This window comes from Diadema setosum, chromosome 19 (genome assembly GCF_964275005.1).
Source record: "Diadema setosum chromosome 19, eeDiaSeto1, whole genome shotgun sequence".
NCBI lineage: Eukaryota > Metazoa > Echinodermata > Echinoidea > Diadematoida > Diadematidae > Diadema > Diadema setosum.
Genome location: NC_092703.1, coordinates 21773674 through 21801524, shown reverse-complemented (window position 1 = coordinate 21801524; position 27851 = coordinate 21773674). Strand labels below are relative to the sequence as shown.

The window sequence follows — 27851 nt, the reverse complement described above, 5'->3', positions numbered from 1 at the left end:
TGTCGTTTTTCCCTGTTTCCCCGTGTCGTGTTTTATCTTTGATTTTTATATTGTGCATGAACTCCTTTTGTTTTCTTCCATAATTTCTGTACAATGTCCGAACAGTTGCTTATAATGACGTCACACTGAACATGGCGCAGCGCTTACCGCGCTGACGTGACCTACATACGTCGCGTAGTTGAATGCGCGCACCATTGTGACACAGCGCTTTTTGAAACAATGGATACGTATTAAATGCGCGTTGTAACAGCATCGGGGACAATACATCAATTGAATACGTCATGGTAATACGCACATTATATCAATACAATGTTGTCATATCAACAGCAGGCTGTACACAATGATTGATATAATGTGTTTTCACATGTACTATTCGATCACTTGTTCTATTTGGAACAGAGGGAAACCTTTCTTGAGTATTGCATCTCGTTATCTGAGTGTATTTCAAGAACGATCTTTCTTAGTGACAGGATAATTCTGTATGACAATGGTCAATCAGAAATCTCCAGACCGATTTAACGAGGACGGACGGGACGGAGTTGAGTCTAACTTACCCCCTCTCCGGTCCCCGCGAACATCTTCGCGCCTCGACTCACCGCTCCCACTTCCATCGCCACGGAGGAGGGGAACGCCCTTCCCCGATGTAGACGGGGATGTCAAAAGTGACGAGTTCGATCACTTGAGACTTGCGGAAAAACTGCGAAGACTGGAAGAATGTAAGTTGATTTATAAATTGAAATACTTTTTGGTCATTTTAAACACACACAATTTATGGATGAAATACTTCTTTTATTGTGGTAAGGCACCACAGAAAAACCTGTTAGAGAGATATCTTCGTCGCGACGATGTCGCATTGTGCATGTTTGATGATTTGCATATGAACAGGCGTCACGTGCATATGAATAAGCAACCGTGCATATGAATACACGTACTTTCTATTCATACCTTTGTTTATTCGTCCCGACGATAAGCGACGATAGAGAAAGGATTCCCTTTCACTAATCGTCGCTCTTCGTCCCGACTTACTAGCTATTTTCAAAGTTCGGCTTCTATTGTGCCTTGCGTTTCTTTTTGTTAAAAACGTCGCATATCGTTCCCGACGAATCATTGTTCAACCGTCGGGAAACGTCCTGACTATATGGCTTCATTTCAATGCCGTTCGTGTTCAAGTTTATGTTTTGTTCAGCTTTACTTGTCACAGCATAAAGCCCGTTATCCGTGTGATCTAAAACGTCGCATATCGTCCCGACGAATTACCATTACTGGCATAACAGGCTGACATTCCGTCTTTTGTGCAAATGGTAGTTACGGCGATGTGAAAGGAGACTTGACCGCAGTCGATAGACATTGAATTTGTATTATCTTGTCTTTACGCGTAGGAAACACGGCGGAGAGATTTTGTCCGGTTTACAAACGAAAACTTGACCATCGTTGCAAAACTTATTTGATGGTCGCCGTTCGTTGTCAAACTCCGACAACTTCTGTCGTATTTTTTGCTGTAGAATACATTGATTTTTTTTTTTGGTATTTGACACAACATTGAATCAAATATCTGTATTTTAACAACGTGTTTACCTATTTATTCTGTTGCGGCATTTACTTCCGCTGGTCGTTGGCCTTCGCGTGGTTGTAATCATTGTTAACGTTTATGTCGTCTTGTAAAATTTTAGAGCGGGCGGAGAGATTCTGTCCAGCGTTCAAACGGGAATTCGACTGCAGAACTTGTTTCAGCTGTCAATCCCTGCTGACTGTTCTCATTGTTTGTTATGCTAAAAAAGGGATATTGATTTCATGTTGTCAACATACCAAAAAATGTCAGCTGCATTCGCCTTTTAACCTTACTGTAAAGGCGGATTTTTTTTCACCCACTTTGCGCAACCAGAAACTAGCGCAAAAAGAAAATTATGCGAATGTTTTCACTTGTCATTATGTTTCAGGAGATGATGTCTTGATTTCGGTAAAATACGAAACTCTCTTTCACGGCCGAGTGCGAAGAATTGGTCACTAAGATGGTTGATGGTAGCTACGACGACTTGTAAGGAAACTTGACTGTTATCGAATTAATTGTTAAGCTTCAGGTGGAGAGATTTTGTCCGACTTCCAAACGGGAACTAGACTAACATTCTTATACTTATTTCAGCTGGTTGTCTTTCTTTGTTAAACTCCGTTAACTTCTGTCATTTTTGTAGCTGCATAGCATACATTGATTTCTGTGTTCTTTGACACATCATTGAATCAAATCTGTGTATTTTAATACCAGGTTTACCTTTTTACTTTGTTGCGGCATTTACTTCAACTGGTCGTCAGCCTTCGTCATGGTTGCAATATAATTGTTAAAATTTATGTCGTCCTGTAAAATTTTAGAGCGGGAAGAGAGATTCCGTCCAGCTTTCGAACGGGAATGCGACTGAAGAACTTGTTTCAGCTGTCCATCCCGCTTTTGTCGATCCCTGTTAACTGTTCTTATTGTTTGTTATTCTTAGAAAAAGAAACAAAACAAAGAAACAATTGATTTCATGTTGTCAACATACCATAGAATGTCATCTGCGTTCGCCTTTTAACTTTACTGTAAAGGCGGATTTTTTTTTTTCGCCCACTTTCCGCAACCAGAAACTAGCACCAAAGGAAAATTATGCAAATGTTTTCACTTGCCATTATGTTTCGGGAGATGATGTCGTAATTTCGGGAACACACACACACACACATACAAAATAAACCCCGCACACACACACACACACAAACACACACACACACACATACACACACACACACACACGGAACTCTTTTTTTCACGGCCGAGTGCGAAGAATTGGTCGCTATAAGCCCCTTTTACACTTTCACGGATTGCATCACGGTCCGCCGAAAAAAAAAAATGAGCTTGCTTAATTTTTCATCCCGGACATCACGGATGGAAATCAATACAAACTCTTCCTTGTCGGCACCATCTACTCCGTGTTGCATCCGTATTCCTTTCTTGTAGGCACCGGCTACTCCGTGTTGCCTCCGTGAAGACATCGGAAAGTCCGTATTAGCATCGGCTCCATCCGGGATGAGAAACTCGTGTATACTTTGCGAATACAAGCTCAGAAAGTCAATGAAATTTGCTCACATCTTCACCCATCAGTACAGCCAATCGACTCCTCTATAGTAGGTTTATATCGCATGAGAATCTTCAGTGACCCACACACATCTTCTTGCTGTTTTTTTTTTCTGGGGGGGGGGGTTGATTTGTCTTAGTTTGTTTTGCTTTGTTTATGTTGTTATGTTCCCGCAAAATGAGATTTAGCAACAAAGAGATATGCCTTTATGATGTCGACAAGCAGATGCGTATGTAATCTGCTGTAGATTTTCTGGTGTGCTTGTTACATATTACTTAGCTCTGGAAGCATGTCGCCCAAGAATGATAAAGTATCAAAAGAAAAAGTAAATGTAATGTGTCAACTTTTTGGGGATATCCGCGTAAACACCGCGAAGGGACCCAGTTGCATCCGTGCTCTTCCTTGATATCCGTGTTAGCTCCGTATCGTTTCCGCTGTGGTCCGCGTTCATTCCTTGTCTGTCCGTGTAGGCACCGTACTTGTCCATGTAGCTTCCGTACTTGTCCGTGTAGACAACCAGTTGGGACCGCATTCACACCGACATTGAAAGGAAAATTGATATTTTGCATGCCGGAACACCACGGATGACGATCCGTGGTCATCCGTGAAGCAATCCGTGAAAGTGTAAAAAGGGGCTTGTGATGATATTAAAAGATGGTAGCTACGAGTTGTAAGGAAACTTGACTGTTATTGATATAATATTGTTTGGCATCAGGTGGTGAGATTTTGTCCGACTTCCAAACGGGAACTAGACTAACATTCTAATACTTATTTCAGCTGGTCGTCGTTCTTTGTCAAACTCCGTTAACTTCTGTCATTTTTGTTGCTGTAGAATACATTGATATTTGTGTTCTTTGACACGCCATTGAATCAAATCTTTGCATTTTAACACCGGGTTTACCTTTTTATTCTGTTGCGGCATTTACTTCAACTGGTCGTCGGCCTTCGTGATGGTTGTAATATAATTGCTAAAATTTATGTCGTCCTGTAATACTTAAGAGCTGGAGGAGAGATTCTGTCCAGCTTTCAAACGGGAATTCGACTGCAGAACTTGTTTCAGCTGTCCTTTTCCGGCTGAGTGCGAAGAAATGGTCGCCAAGAAGGTTGATGGTAGCTACGACGAGTTGTAAAGAAACTTGACTGTTATTGATATAACAATACATTGTTAAGCTTCAGGTGGAGAGATTTCTCCGATTTCCAATGGTTTGTTTCATTTAACACATTAAAGATATTTTCTTTCAGTTACATGCATTCTTTCAAATGTTGGGGTAAGTTTACAATTATGAATGAGTATCTTATGCTTTGAATTGCACCATGTGCCCATTTCTATGCAAGAGCCAAATTTTCCTTTTCTTGAAGTTGTTGGACACCTCAGTGTCTATATAGAATAGTTATTTCAGGTTAGAGAGGCGCATCAATTTTGAACTTTGTGTTTGATAGGCTATTGTCATCTTAAAGACGACTTATAATGTCGCTCAAATCGACTGAATGGAGCAAGCCCTCTTACGATGCATGCTCGGATCTACAAAGACTTTATGGTCTAGTGCTCCGACATACCCAACAAAGAGACGGGACGAAAAGCATCGGTGTCTGTTTTCTCTGTTCTGTCCTCACCCTTTCCTCTATTCTTCTATCATCCCTCCTCTTCCATGATGTCCTCGCCTATCATATTATAGGCTAACACTAGAGGCGCCTGCCCCCGGGAAAGGCCGAGACCTCACCGGCGTCGGCGGGCGGGTCCTCTACCTGCTTGCCGACGGGAACGGCGTAACCCTGCATGTCGGTGCAGGAGTATAGGCAGGCGATATCTTTTTTATCTTTTTCTTTCTCTGTAAATATCTCGTTTGTAAATATTGATACATACATATATATATAATTATATAATAATAATAATAATAATAATAATAATTATTATTATTATTATCATTATTATTATTATTATTATTATTATTATTATTATTATTATTATTATATTTTGTAAATAATTAGAAGTAGTGTAGGTTTTTATAATTGAATTTAAGTGTATATTTAAATTGAATATATTTTTTGGAGTAAATTGCCCACCCGGCACACCCGGCAGAGAGCTCCACAAAACTAAAAGAACAACAACAACTACATGGGTGGTACACAGGATGTGGTTGCTTAGGCGACGCTTTCTATTGTCGGGATGGGGATGATGATGTAGGCGACGCTTTCTATTGTCCGGATGGGGATGAAGAAGGTTCTTTTATAACGTTAAACGTTCAGCGTAGCAAACTTAATCTCCTGAAAGTAGATAGCGGCAGTCCATTCAAAAAGAAACTGCCGCGTACTGTTGACGTGCTTGTACATTATACGAAAAAGCTATTCTTGCTTTTTGTGATGACTACACGCTGGCACAGCGGTATTCACACTGTTGCTGATCACTTGATGATCTGACAATTAACCTACATGTTGCATAATATTCCAAATGGGCCATTGGAAGTTTGACGGAAATTTGTATACATTGCTAACCATTCTCCTTTCGTCCGTGTATATGAATTCGTCAACATAGAATGAAATTTGAAGATTTGGCACCTAATATATTTGAACCGAATTTTGGAATATGCTTCAGGTTCTCTTCCTGCAGATGTTAATCACACAATGTCGATCAAATTATAAGACAGTTAATCTTTCTGAAGTGGTGGACGTACACAATTTTCATGTCAGTGATCATCCTAAGAATGATGTGTAAAGAAGACGAAGTTTACCCTTGCCTTTGGTTTTGTATTGTTTTACCGCTTAAGTTGCAACATGCGAACACAAGGTTTTACTGTAATAATACTGTAATAATTGCGTGCATGATAATTTTGCAAATTTCCCGAGAACCAAGAGATTAGCATGCGAGTGGAAGTTCTTGCCTACACTATATGCATTGAATGCCAGCGACAATAATCATAATTTATTATTCCACGGATACTTTAATGATATTAAGAATCGCAAATCTTCAGTATTGCAGGGATGAGCCATAAAAATCAAGCATAATCATGACTGTTTTATGCCAAATACCATTGTTTGTTTGTTGTTTTGTTTTTTTTTTTGGGGGGGGGTTGTGTTTTTTTGTGTTTTTTTGTGTGTTTTTTTTTTTTGGGGGGGGGGGGGCGAGGGCGCCGTGGCACGGTGGATATTTAAGCTTCACGACTCCCAGTCGAAGGACCCGAGTTCAATTCCCTCCCCGCAGCGATTACGTCCTATTCCGTCCTATAGGTACTCTATATAGGGCAATAATGTCAGGCGGGCCCTCTTATAGCTAGAGCACTGATAGCATTGAAGAGGCTACTCTAAATAGAGAATACTTTTTTGCAATTATCATCATTAATATCGTTATTGTTATTGTTATGATTATTGCGTGTTTTTTGTGTTTTTTTGTGGGGGGGGGGGCTACTATTGCTAAAATATCATTAGTCTTGCATGAATGCGGTTAGGATATGTTCTACCTCCTATCTCTTTGTAACATTCATCTATCATCTTCACAACAAATTTCAAGACATCATTATGTTTCTGTCATGTACTACTGTAAAAGTTGATATTTTCGCGCGACTAATACTTTCGCGTTTGGCCGGGTAAGAAGAGATTCGCGTATTTTTAATTCCGCGGAATAAAGACATCACGCACAGGAACATACAGCAAGCAAAAAATATTCACGTGCTTTTATTTTCACGCTAGTTTCTGGTTGCGCGAAATTCGCGGAAATTTCAACACAGCGAAAATTTCCACTTTTACAGGTAGTAACTAATTAGTAGGGATATTCATTTCACTTTGAAATACTGCGATAGTAATTGACATAATCAGACAATGATTTTTTTTTTTTTAGTATGACAGGAAGGGCTCATCGTGAATCCAAAACCCACAGAGAAGTGCGATTTGAAATGGCTGAGATATAGGTGCCCGCCTTTTACAAGGATCGCTATGTTTCACTTTGTTTCTGGATATCTCTACCATTTCAGAACCGATCTTCACCAAATGAAATTTGATTTCCTGTCAGAATTGTATGCTCTTTAATATTTCTTTCTTTTCAAAGTACGTTGTGTCTGTAAAAAGGCTAATAGCTGAATCCTCATCTCAACCAATTATACTATTTCATGCTTAACACCAGTCCTTGAATATACTTCTCTGCCCCTCGAAAAAAAAAAAAAATGCGGACAGTTTATCAGCATGTAGCACATTGATTTGATGAAACTGCAATACTGAGGCTGTACTTTTTTACATGTTTAGATTAGTTTCTTTTTGATAGCAGCGGAATAGTGTGCGATGAAAGCCGACTTATGGATGTTATCATAATACGTTATCGAGTCTTATACGATACACTGTTACCTGTAATCTTTAATTATAATTTTGCGATTTTCGTCTTTTACGTTAACTTTCAGTATATATAATTATTATGTATCAAAATGGACATGCGCCATTTTAGATGTTAAATAGAGTTATTCTTGACTTTAGATATTAAATAGAGTTATTCTTGACAACGGATTGTTACATTAAACATATTCAAAGTGCTTTTTTTTTTCAGTACCATGCATTCTATCAAATGTCTAGTAAGTTTACAACTAAGAATTAGTATGCTTAGAATTGCACCATTTGCCCATTTTTATGCAAGAGCCAAATTTCCCTCTTTTTTGTACGCGGTGGACACCTACCTCAGTGTCTATATAGAATATGAGAATGATAGTTATTTCAGGCTAGAGGGGCGCATCAATTTTGAACTTTGTGTTTGAAAGGCTATTGTCATCTTAAAGACGACTAATGATGTCGCTCAAATCGACTGGAGCAAGCCCTCTTATGATTCATGCTCGGATCTATAAAGACTTTATGGTCTAGACATTTCCAGTAGTATACGCGAAAGAGACGGGACGAAAAGCATCGGTGGTACACAGGATGTGGTTGCTTAGGCGACGCTTTCTATTGTCGGGATGGGGATGAAGAAGGTTCTTTTATTATGTGAAACGTTAAGCGCGTGGCCATCTTAATCTCCTGAAAGTAGCTAGTATTATAATAGGAGTCCATTCAGAAAGAAACTACCGCGTACCATTGAATTGTATATCAGAAAAGCCTACAACCTGTTTCTTTTCTCGGACGAAACGCTATAGCAGTCCTGCTTAGCGACGGCGTTCACGCTCCATCTCACGCACTACCATGAGAAGGAATAACGATACCACGCATGATACATGAAAACATGTTTAAAAGGCAAGAAAACTAATGAAGTTTAAAGTTGACTTCTCCTTCCTCTTTCAATGAAAACAGAATAATTGAATAGATCTATTGAAGCGGATTGTCACTGCTGCGAACGATCGCCACAGCATCGTTAGCCTTGCGAGCAAATCAAAATCCTAATACTTTTATTTTTGCCTGATAATATGAGTAGTAACCCTTTAAAGGACTCGCAAATTCGACGTTTCAAACAGTATAGTAAAACAATAATATGTATTTCAAAAACATTTGGATGCGTTGGGTGTTAGCATTTAATAGCATCCATCTGCATTTTATTTTCCATCCGTATTGCACACAGAAACGCAAGCAAACATTATACTGTGAATACGCTGTAAAGCATCGTATCATGATTAAAAGTGTATTCATTCTTCTTTTATTTTCAGCCTGCTTGAAGTAGTAGTCAAACCATGTGATCAGTCAGGCAGCCAATGTATAAAGATAGTCGTTACTCAATATTCGTTTGATTTGTTATTGTGTGGTTACGATTACGAACGTTGGTTATGAGTCCGAAACACTCGTTCATATTGAACTACATGTATAAAGGTCAAAGCTGTTTCGATAGTATAGCTCGGTACGAGTTCAAAACGCAATCGAAATCATCAGAATGCTATCATAGGCGGAAATTATAGCTGTGGAAAACTTGTATTAAATATAGGTCAATAAAGATTGCCATATCCAATCTCCGTAAAAAGTTTTGATTCATGCCATCTTCTGAGCATTTTGAGATATTTTGCTTGTGTTTTGATTATGTTACGATTTAGGTTTGAACTATGAAAATTGAAAGGTGTGGTTACCTCAACGATGTCGCAGTTCCATTAACCATGATGGGTAAAGGGAACTCATGACTTTATAAGACTAATCCTTGCTAAATTGAAGATCAGTTCTTTAAACCATCACTTACGTCTTGTAAATAGATACGTCTGTAATCATAACCAAAATGCCTTAGGAGACAAAAATCATCAAACGTTTATAAGCGTCATCCGACAAATTTACAATTGACAATGCGAATGTATGATTGCCCCATTTGCATGTAGCTGTAAGCTATCTTTATGTTGAAGTTAACTTCCCACCTTGAGAAAAAGAAAAAAAGTCGGGTTTTCGCTAGAGGTACTTATTAGGAAACGGTATAAAAACAATTGTCTACTATACATCAAGAGATAACCTATACAAACATGAAACACACGCATATTCTGTTCGTTATATGCATGGATCTGTTTATTTGTTTGTTTGGTCATTATTTTAATGGCAATGATCTTGTTTTTCTTAATGGCATCGGTCTTGGTCGGGGGAAAGATAACAAAAAAAAAACAAACAAACGTATCACTCTGTTATCAGATCAGGATGATTGCGAGAAGGGTGTACATGTATTCCCGCCTTTTTTATACAGCAAACAATAAAAGCTTTGTATGCTATTATAAAAGCCTGGAGGCAAAAGGCAGTTTCAACGTTCAACTTATAGTAACCATAGTTTATCCAGGGCTCGACACTAACGGTGGCCCGGTGGCCCGGGGCCACCAAAAACGCGCATCGGGCCACCAAAATTTCAGAAAGGAAGACTTTGGTGGCCCGATCGGGCCACCAAAAAAGGACGGATGTTTGCCTTTGGGCCACCAAAAATAAAAGTTAGTGTGGAGCCCTGGTTTATAGGACATAAAGTAAGTTAGCGTCTCACTGACTGTGGTTCTTTTGTTTTGGCAAAACATGAACACAAAGGGGGTCTGAATTTTTTTTGTACATAGTACTTGTAGCAGACATTTATGCCGATTCTCCAACAGCATCGCTCCATTACGTCACTTCCTGCTATCAATGGCGAAGAAAGGATGATGGCTGTTTGATTATCCATTCCTTGAGATTGCAGGAAGCTCACCTTTCTTGTGTGTGTGTTTCGTTGTGTGTGGTTCTGTGGTACTCAGTTACAAGGCGTGAAGGTCCGAGTCTTTTCATTCTGATCACACATTTCAATACAGGCAACTGATTCGAGTTTCGCAAAGCTGTTGAGGCAAATTCTTTGCACACTTGATCTCTGAACTGTCAGGTACACGTATATACTACACGAAAAACATTCTTATTGAACAAACACATTTTGTGTAGCGACAAAGCTTTCTGTCATTTTCTCAAATAGGCCCTATACTTCTAAAAGTGTTCAGATGAAGAGATTTCACAAAGAGAACACGAGTTAAAAATGGGCATCAGTTATTGTTCCGATTTCTCTCCCTGCCGGCAATAATTTATTTAATAAGTCTTTGGACTGGGAAAAGTACACATATATATTTATTTGGCGAATCAGCGGAGAGTTGTCGTAAGTTCGCTATTTTGTGTTTTAGCTGTTATAAAATATCTCACATTATATATATATATATATATATATATATATATATATACTGAGTATATCCATAATTATATATATATATATACATATCGTACTTTGTGTCTACACTTTTCGAACGCCATTGTGCGTCATGCCAATCACCACTTCATGAAATGTGGCGCGTGTATATCGCCGATCAGAGTCTTGCTCAGCTCATCAGTATTGCGCAATTCTAAAGCCCTCGCCGCCGCACGCTCTATGCCTTTTGTCTTCAATGGGGTCAAGAGCAATGCTCATTAGCATCTTATGCTCTACAACGGAAGCGGAGCCTCGATCGGGCTAACCTTTTGTCAAGGCCCTCTCGCTGTATGGTGAAGAAAGCCCAAATGTAGCTGAGTGGGGTTGCGCGCTGGCGCGGTCGGCTGGGCTCGCTTCGCTTGCCCATTACAGCGAGAGGGCCTTGACAAAAGGCTACGATCGGGCAAGAACAATAGGTGCAAAGCGCACCGTAAAGTTGATGGTTGGAAAAAAAAATGTCTCAAAGCAACCGTGATTTGGGACACTTTTGCTAATTTTTTCACACTGAAATTTTCCGAACAGATAAATAAAACACCAAGGAATCATTATCCGTCATAAAATAACTTCCCTATTATTTTGACCCCCCCCCCCCCTTCATTTGGCTCATTACAGGAAAACTCCACGTGCGACATAGTACTCATTTTGAGAGAGCGCCATGTGCACCGAATAGACGTCACCTACTAGGTCGCAGCGTGAAAAGCTTAAACTTCTTTAGACGAGTATGGGATCATTTTCTTTCTTTCTTTCGTTCTTTCTCTACATATGTAAAATAACAGAGAATGTGCGGAATCAAACACAAAATCCTTACGTTTTGTTTTCCCGTTACCCGACTATTGCAATAATGTCGAAAGATAACTTTTCAACGAGAAATGACAGTGTTTGAGACAGAAAAAACAACAACAAAAAACGGGAAATAAAGATTTGTTGGATTTTTTTTTCATCACTGGGTAATACTGTTCCGTAGAATCTTTGGTTAGAGGGATTTAGCATTGCGTGCTGGCCAACGCGGCTCTAGCTGAAAGTCAGGGGATCGCGGTGATCGAACAGCAATTACTCGTTTACCTTCCTGTATATCAAACCATCCTTTGAACTACTGCGTATTGAAAGTAACTTGTAAAGGATGGAGAAAAAGACAGTTTGTTTTGAACAAAACAAGCACAAGTGTGATGATGGCACAATACCAATATACACACCGTCTCGAATAAAGAGAATCAGGCGCTAGTGTGGGGCCTATTTTCATACCCATGGGGACTTATCAAATTAAACAATGTACCAACTTGCACCAAAATAACAAGAACGCTAAATATAGAATTTCCGATCACCTTCGTAAATTTGAACCGAACCCGTTATCGCGAATTACGGCAAATTGCATGGAATCGATCAAAACAACTCGTGACTAGCTGTTCGATCTGAAATTGAAATTAGCCTCCTACACTCTTAAAAAGAAAAGGGTAAATCAACATTTAAAAGGGCTGAGGAGTGACAGCGTTTTTAAGGTAATGTTGCATTCACCCTATATAAAAATCCAGCTGAATCCAACGTTAGATGTGCTAGATACAGCTAGAAAAAGGGTGAATACAACATTTTGAAAACGCTGTCACTCCTCGCCCCTTTTAAAACGCTGTTTTATACCCTTTTCTTTTTAAGAGCGTAATGCTACGTATTTTGGTTGAGCAACCGCCTCGACAGACCAACGGACATTATGCGCAATATGTAATCATACAGCCAACCTCACTTTCAGATTGTGTACGTGGCGGTCGTCGCAAAGCGAATAACTTTGGAGCTGTATTTGTTTATTTATTATCTATCTTTTTATGGCATTCAGTTACATATATAAACCATCCATTCAATCCTAGATTTGAACTACTTTCTCGATGTTTTCCTCTCTATCTGTCTTTCGGTGTATGCAATGCTGAATTTCGTGTAGGATATTATTTTCTGCTATTACTTTTCGAACAAGAATCCGCCTTAGGGCTGGGTTCCACTGCCGATCAAATCTGCTTGTTATGATCTATAGTCCGACAGAGTGTTAAAAAATATCGTGTATAGGAGGAAGCCAAAACCAATGTCGATCAAGGGAGATCGATCACATCCAGATCGATTCCGATCGCGTCCTTGTCGAGAGAGATTTGATTGGCAGTGGAAATCCATCGTTTCCATACTTGACTATTAAAAGTCGTCATGTATAGTGGCTATTACAGGGCCTACAGTTCGGGACCTGGAGTCAAACTTTCGTTTTATAGGCCTATACTGATGGTGTTACGCGTGCATTGATACATAATAAAAGCATTTCCTTCCTTTGTACGTTAGCGTGGGGACGATTAGTGAAGTTCACCACGATAATAATGAAAGGCTTGACCGTCAAAAGAAAGATGACCCTTTCCCAGGAACAATGAAAGCAGTGACCAGCTGTCTTGAAAGACACCATCCTGGCGGAACAATACAAGAAGAATCGAATAAGACACGCTGATTCAACACCACACACAACGAGACATGTTTTAGACACAGCTCGCAGAGGGTGCGCTCGCTTGTGAGTTGGGGTATCCCTCTTGCCAACTAGCTAAGAAATCATGTAAGCCATTTTAATAGTGTAAAATTTGTATGAATTTTACATACTAATTTTGGTGCAAACACCACACATCACGGACAGCTTCTTAGTGTAACTGATTAGGCCTATGATAACACAAGCAGTTGTATGGGCATAGTATTCGCGCTGTTACGTCACTGATAGGTAATCACGGGACGGAGACACTGATTTGGTCTATCAACAAACATCAATAAGAAAAGCTATCTTTTTCGATTCTCTTATTAGATAGAATGATGTGGAATCGGGTTCTTTAGTGTGATCACTGTAAAGGTAACATGCCTAACTAAGACTTGACTCATTTCAAAAGAGCGCGTACCCTATTATGTGATCCCCAAAATTCATAAAGAAAGGGGGAATGGAGTAGGGGATATAATAGGCTTTACCAAACATGCCAAATGGAGCAGCATCGCGCTGTCGACGATGCTTTTAACACATGTCCGAAATCATTAATTTTCCTTCAAAATATATGCAGCTGAGAGTGATCAATTTCACTAACATAAAAGTCTTAATCTCATTTCGTTCTGTCCCTTCTTTTTCATTAATAGAAACCATAATGATGAACGAGGATTCAAATCCTTAGGTTGTGGCATTTCTATTGCGTTTGACGGTAAAATTGCGGTATTGTGAAGGTTTCCAATTGGTGGGACATATAATTCGCTGTAATTTAGATCAGCTGTAGAACGCGGGCATCCAATATTGATCATTATTTTAAGAAATATTTGTGAAAGATCGTGAAGATATCTTACGATACTCAAATTTACATAATCATACTACCAAATACCCAACGTCGAAGAGCTCTGCAAACTTCATAGTTGTGTTGATGATATTAAGCGATGGTCTCGCGATAATCATTTGAAATTGAAATTGAATTCTGTTAAATGAGAATTGTCAGGCGGGCTAGTTTTCTCACAAAAATTTATCTCCCAGTCCGTCAGAGATCTAGGAGTTATGGTAGATAAGCATCTGAACTATAAAAAAAAACAAAACAACCGAACAAATAGAGTAACACACACATCAAGAACTCATGTCGTTCTGCTGCTTCAGGGGTATTTGTAAAAAATAAATTATTAATATCCGTAAGTTATCGGAGCAGTCTTCCACCGAACGTCTAATTCACGCATTTGTTACTTCTCATCTTGACTACTGCAATTTCCTTCTTGTTGGTCTCCCTGCTTCGAGTATTGCACCAAATTCAAAATTCAAAAGACAGCTGCAAGGCTTGTAACCCTGACAAAAACATCTGTCCAAATTACTCCAGTTATCCAATCCCTCCACTGGCTCCCCATACATCAACTATCACCTTTAAAATTGTCCTTATTGTTTACAATATAAATATTATGGATTAATCCTACCTCCCTTCCGCTCCTCCACTTCAGCCTGTTCTCTCTCTTCTCTCCAATTATCACGTGGTCCCGCACATACCCGCTATGGTAATATAGGACCTTTTCTGTATTTCCCCACCCCTTTGGAATAAACTCCCTCTCTATATTCGTATAGCTGAAAGTGTTGATAAATTATGTTCAAATCATTGTTGAAAACTTGTCTGCTTACTCAATCCTAATTTTGTTGTTGTTGTTGTTGTTGCTGTTATGTACATAATGCTGTATCTTAATTATACCTCAATATTTTTAATGTATATATCGGGCATCCTTTCTGTTTATAAGATTATTGGTGCTATTCGTTATTCCCAGGTTCGCTATTCCGAAGGGTCATTAATCTGAAACACACAAATTTCCTATACCGAGGTTCGTTAATCCGAAAATGAAAAAGGGTTCGTTAATCCGAACATTGTGGCGTTATTCCGACGGTTCGTTATTCCGGAGATTCGTTAATTCGAAAATGAAATTCGGAATAACGAAGCTTCGGAAAAACGAATCTTCGGACTAAAGAGTCTTGTGAATAACGAATCTTCGGACTAAAGAGTCTTGTGAATAACGAACCTTCGGAATAACGAGCTGTTACCAAGATTATTGGACATTGGCAGGCTATTATGTGCGATGCGTTGTAATGTGCTGGATTGTAAGCAAGAGTAAATATGTTAATTTTTCTTAATTGAACGACTTCACGTACATTAAAGTGTAGAGAGTTATATATGCCTACGCATGATCATCTTGATCTCAGTGGCCTCAAAATATAATTTAGAAGACATCCCAGTGCATCTGTACCAAATCTGTTAATCCAAAAATTACACGAAGGTTCGTCATTCAAAAAGGCGAATTATCTATTTATGCCGAAAAATAAACGTATGGCTCATCCTGCATGATTTAGAAAATGAAATAAAGTCTCATCCACAGTTACAAAATAAGGAGATGTAGTTGAAAAATAAACAAAATGACCGGATTTCACAGCACACTCACCCGAAAGAGGAATACGTATCACACACGAAACCGCTTTCATCAATATTGGAGCATTGTACTATGCATGGTGAATGTATGCTTTGCGTGAATCCAGTTTCCGAACACAAAAGCTATACTCTTGATAGCTTAGTCAGGGGAGCACAATTGACTGAAAAAAAAAAAATCATATCAATGAGATACTTCAACAGACTAAATAGAGAAACCACAGGCCTGCTTCTTAAAGAGTTAGTATTGATATTATACGCCCGATTTATTTAGTGCTCCACTGTGAATCGAGCGTAAAATACAGTTTTGGTTATTGCTGAAAGCAAAACAGAAGAACACTTCGAATCGCAGCGTTTATTATTATATAATTATGCTTTACTTTAATGTAGCTTGTAGATACATGTATAGTACTTCCCGTGTCCGAGGCACTCGGATAGAGGTCATGAACTTCATGTCCAGTGTTATCATTTTTAGTATGTCGGTGTAGTTCATTCTTTTAATGCTAGATTTCATCAGCCCCACCCCCCCCCCATGCTGACTATGATATCAATACCCACCTTCACATGTGCAAAATAGCGCGTTATTGAACATGCTCCAATACTCGAGGTTTTTTCCAACTTCTCAGACAAAAGAGCGTACACGCGAGGATTGTACACTTTTTGGTTCAGACGCTCCAGCCACCCTCGGAAACTTGAGTTTTTTTTGTTTTTTTTTTTTTTTTTTTTTTTTTTTTGCAACCGTTCACACGTACAGAAAATAACCCGCTAATTGCCAATCGTTGAAACTATTGTTTCCGTGCCTCACAGTGGTGTGGAGAGCACGCTGTTGTTAATGATGGGAATAAAAGAACTCAATGAAGTTTCTAAACCCGACCGTTCAAGTACTGCCGGGGCAAATACCGCGCTCGTTCAGAAATATCAGCAAGATTTCTGAGGTTATGCATCGCGCTACTGGTTCGCACTAATTTTCTGTTGTGTGTGTGTGTGTGTGTGTGTGTGTGTGTGTGTGTGTGTGTGTGTGTGTCCACATGTGCAAAAGACTGGAGTTTGCTAAAGGGTAACAAAAATTGAGTTCTGTAATTAATTTGTGTACGTGTGAACCCCCTATTACAGGTATGTTGTAAGACTTTTGTTGGACTTTCCTACAAAAAGAGGTTTGATTCTAGCCTGCTCGCTTGCTGTGTTCTATCATTTACTTTGCAGTAACGTGTCTGTTTGTATTGCTGGTATGCCATACGGAATATTGTACCATGAATCCACCTTCCTGGGGACCGTTTCATGAAACTTTATGTCAGTGATTTACACTGACAACTGTTAAAAGCTACTGAAATCCTTGCGTCTGATTGGCTGATAGCAAATTTGTCGGTGAAAACCTCCGACGAACTCGTTGATGAAACGCCCCCCCCCCCCCCCCCCGGTTGATCTACTTTGCGATTCGTTTGCTTTGTATACGCCCTTGAACGGGTGGCGGTTTTTTCCTCTCTCTCTCTCTCTCTCTCTCTCTCTCTCTCTCTCATGTCAAAAAAATAATGATAATATAAAAAAGGTCCCGAATGCCGAAGAAAATATCGCTTTCCTAGATGCCGCTGCAACAAGCCGAAGTTTATAGTGTAAGAGCTATACCTACCCAATTACACAACAGTAGGCTTACATAATATCATGGCAACATTATTGAAACTTCTTTCGATCTCACACTCATAAAATCTGCGTACCACTGCGTGTGAAAATTAGAATGAACATAACGGACATATCAACTGAGAAGTTCCTCTAGATACTGTCTTCTTCCCGACTTGGCGATCATCATACAGTAAAAGACGTGACTTTATTTGTATCGAATGTAAACTGTTTACTGTAAACGAAAAACACTATACGGAGTGCCTCCTCCGTTTATTGTCTTTGCCGTAACCATGGAGCTACTACGAAACCAAACAAGAAGCACGCATGGACGGCGCGTTTCATTGAACTTGATAACCACGTGTTTCGCACTTCGGCACATATTGCACTGCGCGAAACGTAGCGATTACCGTACTTGTGGCGGACTTACTGACTTTGGTCAAGGAATGAAAATGGAATACATTAAGAAAAATATTATGATATTGAAATACCGACATCATGAAAATGTTTGGAAACAACGAATGATGGTGGAGTATAGAAATGAAAATGCCAAACAAAGATTTTCATTCGCTCATAGGGAAGCTCTCTAGAAGAGATGAAAGCATCTCCCCTCGTATGGCAGTATAAGTTTCCCCAACAAGCTGAGGTTAGTGAGGTATACACCAGGGCTCGACACTAACGGTGGCTCGGTGGACCGGGGCCACCAAAAACGCACGTCGGGCCACCAAAAAAAGTCGGATGTTTGCCTTTACTTTTGGAAATGGACAGCGGTAACAGTCGACTCCGTATAAGATGCTAAAATAAATGTCAGATGTTGTTTTTATTTTTGGAAATGAATAACGGTAATATTCGACTCCGTACGGTACTAAAATAAATGTCGGATGTTTGCTTATACCAAGGATGCTTATACTTTTGGATTTGAATAACGGTAAGATTCAGCTCCGTACGGTGCTAAAATTAATGTCAGAAATTCGATTTTGCGTTCGGAAATGAATAACAGTAATATTCGACTCCGTACGGTGATTAAATAAATATCGCATGTTTGCTTTGACGTTCGGAAATGACTACTAATGATATACAACTCCGTACGATGATCTAAATGCCGGATATTTGCTTATGCGTTCGAAAGTAAATAGCAATAACATTCAGCTCTGAAAGATGTTAATATAAGTGTCGGAAATTTGCTTTGACGTTCGGAAATGAATAACAATGATATTCAACTCCGTACGATGATGAAATAAATGCTGGATGTTTTCTTTCAAGCTCTGGACTTGTAAACAGATAATAATGTACGTTCATCACTTTTTTTTTTCATGATTCATTCAAGAATTTCGGGAGTCTGACAGCCATCGGATCTCGTTACGATGTTTTTGTATTGTCTACAGACAAGTATGGCAAACATAAGAACAAGGCTTCATAGAAGATGAATTACCCTGGTGGCAATCATTGAACGACAATTTCAATTCAATGGGCAATCGTCGGGACCACTCGCGATGTTAGAAAAAATAAACACCTCAGCATCGAGCAATTTCTATTATTGAATGAGCAATCGTCGGGACGATGTGCGACGTTTCAAACTCATACCAAACGGTGATTTAAGTTCAATGGGCAAGCCTAGGGACGATGCGCGACGCTTTAACAATTACTAAACGCGTCTCTGACCAGTGATTCAAGTTGAATGGACAATCGTCGGGACGATAAGTGCGACGTTTGAACAATTATGGATTAACAAACTCGCCGCGGAACGGTGATTAAAATTCAATGGTCAATTGTCGGGACGATGAGCGACGCGAAACCATCACCAAAACCTTTACAAAACGGTTAGTCAAGTTGAATACGCAGTCGCCAGGGACGATGTGCGACGTTTGAACAATCACTGAAACGCTTCGCCGATCGACAAAAGACCTCCTTAATTGATTTGTCGCGACGAAAAGAGACGACTTCGTTCCGACTCGTCGGAACCATCTTTTGTTGATATCTATAATGAGCCAAAAATAGCGCAGTAATGAGCACATGAGGCCCAAAATTTGGATCGTCGGGGACGATTGGCGACGATCTTTTGTATCATATCGTCGCGACGAAGATATCTCCCTAACACAGTTTTTCTCTTGTGCCTAAATCAGTATAAATTACCCACCTAAAATTTCTCGGCTGAACGGATAAGTTGACCCGTCTCATATACCAAAAAGCAGAGTCATGAAGATCTATCATGTAATGTGTTTTATGTCTATATAAACAAATGAGACGTCATGAACCATCATTTGACCCCCCCAAAAAAGGGGGGGGGAATTAACGCGATTTTTTTTTTTTTTTTTTGCAATGATGTTCCTATATCTGATGTAAATATTTCCAACTCGACAATTACAACTGACATGACTGATTTAATGGTTTTCACAATGTGAGGCCATTTTGTATCTTAATGCGGTACCTTTATACTCCTTGTTTGCTCTGTAATTGAAGGCAATCTTTACATGAATGACATTTCATAAGCAAACCATTTCCTCAAATTCATGAAATTCTTCCGAGGTGATTTTATTGCGACCGATTGACAAATTGCCCTACAATGACGTAAATCAGTTGCAATCAAAACATTTCTTCAAAAATGAAATAGATTATAAAGCAAAGATTGCATCGCCAAGGTTGCATAGGAAGCCTGAATATTGCAGTTGTTGAATCACATGTATTATTTTGTCTCACTAGTAAGAAGGAAGAAGGACAACATACACACACAAAGACCAACAGTGTGAATTACCTTTCAATATACCGCAGATAATATACTCATTTTGCATTCTTTTGTTTCTTAATTATGTTTGAAATGCACATCCCCTATGATATGGGACTCTAAAATCTACCAAAAACCAAACAAATTGTGCACTGGAGATTGATTTAATGAAGAGAACTGTGGTTGCAGTGTGACTGGATTAAAATTATTATGTTTTACCATAATATACTTGAACAAGAAATTATCCAGTAATACTTCTTCTTATATATCTTACCATAACATACTCATTTACTAATTACAGGCCTTTTTATACATATAAAAACTGAAGTTACCTTAATAATAGTGGAGAATATATCATAGAAAATGAAGACCAAATCTTTTCAGTAGCATGACGCGAAATGATTCTTTCCTATATTTGAACAAGAAATTATTTAGTCATAATTCTGCTTATGTATCCTCCTATTACATATTTTTGTTTACTAATAAAACATACAGATTGAAGTCACCTTTAGTGGAGAATATATCATACAAAATGCATGAAGACCTCAAATAATGACGCCTTCAAAGAAATAGGAAAAAAAATATTTACATTCGGAGTTTGTTTATGTTGACGTTGTTGGAATTTAAGTTTTTGCTGACACGGCAGGAAAATATTTACCGTTTCCCCACAGAGGTTTTGTTAGAATGTGGAATGTTTGAACTTTTATGAGATGAGGCATGTTGTGGCAGCTTCATTTTATGATAGAAAGGTAAAACAAGTTGTGTTTCTTAGTCGAATATTTTCAACAAACTCTGCTGTCTTTATAATGGCGGCAAATTTAATGCTGAAACATCATTTTCCCCTTTTCGAGCAGACGTGATGTATACTTTGAGTGGAAATAGATGCTATAAACACAAGCACACACAAAAAAAGGGGATAGAAAACACTCTTCAAAAACAAAACATCCGTTGGACACAGCGCTAAGCTAAGTTACTCCCGTCACTTGCAGTGTATTCTGACTTGGTTCTTTTGTGTGATTTCAGTGACGGCTAAGCTCGAAGAATGTGACCAAGCTTTGGAGCCATTCACCACACAAAGTGTCCATCTCCCAGCTGTATCCACAGCCAGTATAGTAGCGCCGTCTTTTTTTCCCAGCCTCGTCAATCAGACAGCTTAAATCCACACCCATCCTAGCGCCTTCCAAGGCCACCGAACACCCCAAAGTCACCGCTTCTTACCGGAAACCAACGAGCCCCTCGGGTTTCGCAACCACTTCCAGTGGTACCAGGTACCACACAGTCCCCACTGACACCAAGACCGCCACGACTACCTGAACCTTCCAACCCAAGACCTCCGAACACACCGAAACCGGGCAGCGGGACCCGTGTGGTCGTGCATAGGCTGAGCGATGGTCAAATGGTGGGCTGCGTCCTTCCAAAGGCGCAGAAAATTGATCTGGAACTTCCCGTCTTCTATCCTAGACCGCCAAGCAGAAAACTGGCATCTCCAGATATTACGCCATCACGCAGCGGCAGACCTAAGACAGGCACCGTGCGAGTCAGAACGGCCAGATTGCGAAAAACGGGAGAAGACGAATCTGAACAGGTCTCGGCCATGATTCCTCGTCCACCAGCTTCAGGTAGATTGATCCTTATCTTATCAGATATTCTCATCTCATCATTAAAGGCTATATCATGATTTATAACCCTTGACTTTCGATTTTCTCTCCCATGCAGTAATTTCTTTGTATTTATTTTCAACAGAAATGCAATACTGCTCAGCCAATTTCTTTCACGCAACCATGGCAACTGCGGCGCAATCATCCTGTCAAATACTAACCTGTTACGGTAACAGCACCGCTGCGGCTTTCATGATTGATAGTTGTGGTATGCTTTCACTTTGGCATGTATGTGTGGACCTCGTGGAAGTTTCCTTCTGATTTTGATGAGTCAGTTTGGCACAGAAATGGATTTCCGTCACCTAAACAAAAACAACAAAGAAACAACCGCAAGACATTGCGATATTAAAGACATCGGTAAGAAGAGTACAAATTCCATGAAATAAAATGTAGGCCTACATGACTCGGGAACTCTCCATATTTACACAGAAAAAATAAAATAAAAAAGTCATGCCTACATTCTACTTTACTTTGCAATTCTGTTTGAAGAGAAATGACACGGGGAGGTATGACCGAGAATTTCACATGGTGTCACTATCATTAGGTAAAAATGAGAGGGTGGGCAATCGCAGTGAGTCTCCTGCTGCAGAATCAAGCACAACCGGACCAGCAACACCCCGCCAGCCCGGCCGGAAAATCGTGCTGCCCTCACGGGTCACCGGCCGAGAGCAGGTGTTCGTTACCATGGAAGCACGCACGAAAAATGAAGGTACAACTCATTTGTTGATCAGTAACTGTTGTCCTTATCAGAGTGTATAATTGTTGATGTTTATAGTAATCATTTTGTTGCCACTGCTCTTATGTATACGTTGCTAGCATTTTATACATAGCGGTGATTATGAAGATAGAACTTTGCCACAGAAAATAGGAGAGATTTCAAAAATACAAAGTCGATCTTTCAACCTCTCAGATGGATTCTTGGCCCTGCATGGTGACCCGTGTGACATCACATGAATGTTTTTAATTGACAAATGATTTTGCTTTTATTACATGTTCTATAGGTTTGCTACTTATCGGCCCTTTCTTTCGAAAATTTGTAGGTATGATATAGTGAAATGATAAGCCCACGAACAAAACCATCCTGATAGTGTTATGATGAAATTGTTTGAGTTCGATATCAATATCTTGTATTGATAAAATAAATAATATATTGAAGCTATTCTACCATCACCACAAACATAAGGTCGAAGAGTACAGTGTATAGAATTTCAATACAAAGCTTTGTTTACCGGTACCTTTTGTAAAGATGGTGTCGAGGCTTTGGAGTACACTGTATCGTTAAACGTCTATCATAAGGTGGCGCTATTTTCATTTCACTGATAAGTGGTGGTTGAGGAATGACAATCAAATCATATCTAATTTTGTTACAGCAATGTCATTGACATTTTTTTTAATCCACTGTAGACGAGCTGACCTTTTGTCCCGCTGCGACAGCAACCCAGCAACCACTTGCTCATTATGATGCCGATCGAGGCTACCAACACCGCAGAAAAGAAACGACAGCGTGCCCGACAACGATGCCGAAGCTGACGCCTACTATAGTGATGACTTCACCGACGTCACTGATGATGACTCCGATACACAGAGTGAAATCAGCGACACAATCGAAGATGACAGTGAGTTTAATTGGCGACATTACATGCGACGAAGTAGATGAAGAGGAGTACGAATACGAGTACGACTCCGATAACAGTGGCGAGACCCCGACAAAGCTCACTGGTGCAGACCAGGCCGGGCACCCAACGCCCAAGGCTTAGATGTTTTGCTAAAATAATCTGATTTTTCCCCTTTAAAATCATTGGGTTTGATCATTTGTTGCAGGTATCCACTGCTCTAACATTTACCCCAACAAATTTGTTCTTGATCATTTGGTACGGTCTCTACCTCAATCTGTCTATTCATTTGTTTATTTTCAGGAATTTGTCGTTTATTCGTTTTTGGTTTTTTTTGCAATTGTAAAGTGGTAACACAGTGCCTATATCGAGGTCAGTTGTTTTTCTCTTCTTTATTTGATCACAAATGAAAACCACCAAGGCTGATAAAACTGAAAGCGTCTATATCACTTCGCACAATCATGCCATTTTTTCCACATAATGATATTCATCGGGTAAGGGGATATGGTCATTTGGAGAGAGATTACACATAATGTCACACCCTCAAGGTAAATGGGTCCAGATACATGTCACATTAGTGGAACATCTGGCAGAGTTGTTCGCGCGGTCGTTGACACGGTCCAAGATAGTAGGTCCTGCATACAGCTCATTATCTATCTTGCATTCTTGTGTCTTACAGTAGAACCCAGAATCCAGCAAACTCAGAATGTCCAACATGTCTTATGGTTGACAATAACAATGCTTTGTTGCTATCATACCATATTCTACAGTATTATGATCAAAGCGTGCTCCACAATAATCACACTACAATCTGTATGTGTAATATTCAGCACATTTTAAAGGTGACACCTACCTTCCAGTTCGTGTGACAGTAAATAATTATAATAACTTTACATTCTAGAAACTCTGTAACTGTACCAATCTCCGAAAGATCGGTTTCAGCGTACGAAGTGCAATAGATCTAATTGGGAATCTTCAAAGCTGACAATTACTCTGTCCAATACCGGACAGACCTATAAACTACTTAGAAAACAAAGCAATCCGGTTCAAGTGAGCTCGGTCATTGTCAATATTATTTAGTTTCTGCGATATGCATCCCGTACTGCGCTGTAGTGTAATTAATGTTCTCCCTCGCTTGAAAGATGTGTAGGCCCTCCTCTAGCTACTAGTCCCATCGGCTCAAGAATGCCCATTAATGAGCCGTAGGCCTACACGTCCGCAACATGAAATGCTGACAAAAAAAAGGGGGGGGGGAGTGATAAGCTCAACTTTTTAATTTTTCAGAGTGGAAAGTTGTTATTGATGCACTGCATCCTTCTTTGTCGGAGGTCTGACTTTACCCCTTTCATCATCTGCAATACCTCTGTAGTTTCTACACACACAAAAAAAAAAAAAAAGGCGCGTGTCTGATGATAATGCACTGCACAAACGTAACTGCGTTAGGCCTAGATTCTGATCTAGGTCTATAGCGCCCTATTAGTATTCCTATTTTAGGCACCTGTGTGGCAAGATTTTTAACAGGCAAATTTCAAATCGTGACTCCTCCGAGTACGAGTCCCAACTAACCTTAGATCTAGACCTGTGCGGTCTAGAACCCATACTTTATTTTAATAGCATGCATTCGATTATCCATAGAGTTGCTTCCATGCGACATGGTGGAATATTTAATTATAGACCGCACCATCGTCATTATCAATATCATATTCAGAATACCGACTAGACTACCCGAGCATGGCATGCAAGTCAGCTTACCCTGCATTTTCCTTGCTCAGGTTCCTGTAAAAGTGTAAACCTAACGGTTAACGTTAGATGGCACGATAACTTTCATCAATGACTAAACTAGACTAGAAATCTAGATCTATTTTTAACACTGTGGTCTTTTAAATTCTGAAAAGTGAAATGTTACTTTTCATTTGCTGATTTGGTCTTGTTTGCTATGTCGTGTAGGCCTAGACCCTATGACATTTTAGACCTTCTCACATTAGATCCCATAGACTCTAGGGGGATCTAACGTTAGGCCTAACTGTGTTAGAAATACTAACAATGTTAGGGACCTAGATGTCTACTAACGTGGGTTGGGGTCTACTACTAGTATTCTAGTAGGTCCTAGGCCTACTTGAAAAAGAAAAATTGAATCTAGCTGCACTAGCAGTGTTCTTCAAGACAGATCTTGGTCAAGACTCAAGACAAAAGAGGAAAGTCAGACCCAGACTTGTTGACTTGTGTAGTGGATGTAGGCCCTATTATAAGATGGCCAAGTAATTTCCAGCTTGCTGATTGGTCAAAGCGTACCACGTGATCATTCGCGAAAAGTGTCTATCCCTGCACGCCCGTGGGATTTTCGCGCACCCAAATTGTCTAATCCACGCTTGAAATTTTCGCGGTGTTCAAATTTTCGCCCATTTCGCGCAACCAGAAACTAGCGCGAAAATAAAAGCACGTGAATATTTTTGCTTGCCATATGTGCCTGTGCGTGATGTCTTAACTCCGAGGAATTAAAAACACGCGAAATTCTTCCGACCCGGCCAAGCGCGAAAAAGTGAATAGTAACGCGAAAATATCCACTTTTACAGTATTCAGCACAAGCTGGGATAATCTCGGAGAAAGCCTATTCTGGACCATTTTCCAACGGTAAGTACAATTTCAAAATCTTTGATATTTGATTTTATCATTATTTCTTTCTCATACAAGGTATATTCACCTCGCGTTTGAAATTACTTAGCCATCTTATTAAAGGAATAACGCATTTTCCCGTTGTTGTTCAGCGATATGCAGTGCACTCGAGGTTTCTTCTTCGCATGCACACTCCACACTCGCCTCCGGCTCGTGTGGAGTGCGCATGCTCAGAAGAAACCTCTCTTGCATCCACATACTCACACACGCGCACTTTACGTGTTGCCACGCATGCGCATTGCGTCAGGAGACAATGTCTGTTTACATGACGTTCGATGTAAATATTCATATTTCAAATTTCCCACCCCTTTCTTCCTGACGACCAATGAAAAATAGGAATTGAGAGACAATATGAATATTCAAAACAGATTTCATACATATTCAAAAGCTCTGTCCGGCCAGCAAGGGGGTAGATATCAAACCCAATTGTCTTTAAATTATCGATATTTTAGGTCTCTAAAAATGCACTTAAAATTGGTTAATTTTTGCACTTCCAATAGCATTTTTTTTTTTACAAAGATTTAATGACATTTTTTTTTATTTTTTTAGAGAAATTAAAGTATGGTAGTCTGTTCTTTAGAACACGTGTTTTAACTTGGCAACTGTTCCTTCCATTCTTATTTTTTTCTCTGACGACGTCAGGTGGGCAAATCATACGGTAAAAAATCATGAAAGGTTGATGCTTTTGTTGAGAATCGTCATGTCTTCCAGCTGAATACTATTTACCTTCGCTCAAAGCACTCATTACACACCAGTTGTGTTATATTGTGAAGCTGACATATTTGGCCGTTAGATATGCAATGATATCTATCATCGTTGTATTTATTTTCTATTTCAAAAGTACAGAACGTGTGACATACCGAGCCGCAGAACCTTTCTTGCGTACGGGATGCCGTACTCTCTCGCGCCCGCGATATCCCGTACATGCAGGCAGTCCCATATCGTATGGCCCACTATTATGGGGGAAATGCAGGCGCGCCTTTGACGGAAGGGGGCTACTCTAGTTTAGTAGATCTTTGTTAAAGGGATAGTACAGTACTGGTGGCGATGAGAATTGGGCTTTTAACTTTTTGCGAGATACCAAGAAAACACTTATGATATAGTACAGAGCATACCACTTTAGAGGAATTCAAAGTTTATTTGATGAAAATCAGGTTTTGAATGATGGAAACATCCAAAAACAAAGTAAAACAAAGCGATCATAATAAAGTGTGGGTCCCACACTTTATTAGAATCGCTTTTTTTGTGGATATCTCAGCCATTTAAAAACCAATTTTCATCAAATAAACGTTGAATTCCTCAGAGAATTACACGCTCTTTCATATTTCATAAGAGGTTTCTCATTATCTCACCAAAAATGTTAGAAACCTAAAATTAGGTCTCAACCAAAACTATACGATCCCTTTAAGTAGGTGGGGTACCACTTAACGTTAGGACTTGTGAAGTTGTAGTAGTAACGCCTAACGGTATAGCGAAAATGAAAAAGTCACACTTTTGGTTTATTTGAACTCATTTAACGTTTGACTTTTTAGAGTCTAAATTAGTAAATATTAATTCCATACTAGGGACCATGCATAGGCATAACGTTAAACCAAAACACGAAAGGTCTTGTTATATTTTTTTGACGTCCACGTTTGTAGAATCCCCTTGCTCTAACACATTGTTAGTAGATCTAATAGATTTGTAACGGTTAGGTAGATGAATTCTAGTCTATCTAAGAAGTTGTTAGATATAAATTTAATCTCAATGATCACTGATGATCATTGTATGAATTTTCTGTGAGTGATTGTAAACTTGAAATTAAATTTGGTAATAAATCATTCATTCAATTTTCTCAAGACGATTGGTGGTAGATTTTATTTCCCATGGCATAGAACCTAATGTTTAATTCTCTGTACCACCATGACCACTGACACGTACTAGCCCTGATTGG

At 39.5% G+C, this 27851-nt stretch overlaps 1 pseudogene; it reads right to left on the bottom strand.

The window, feature by feature from the left end:
- Positions 1-27851, bottom strand: part of LOC140242334 (uncharacterized) — a 38566-nt pseudogene that overhangs the window by 2063 nt on the left and 8652 nt on the right.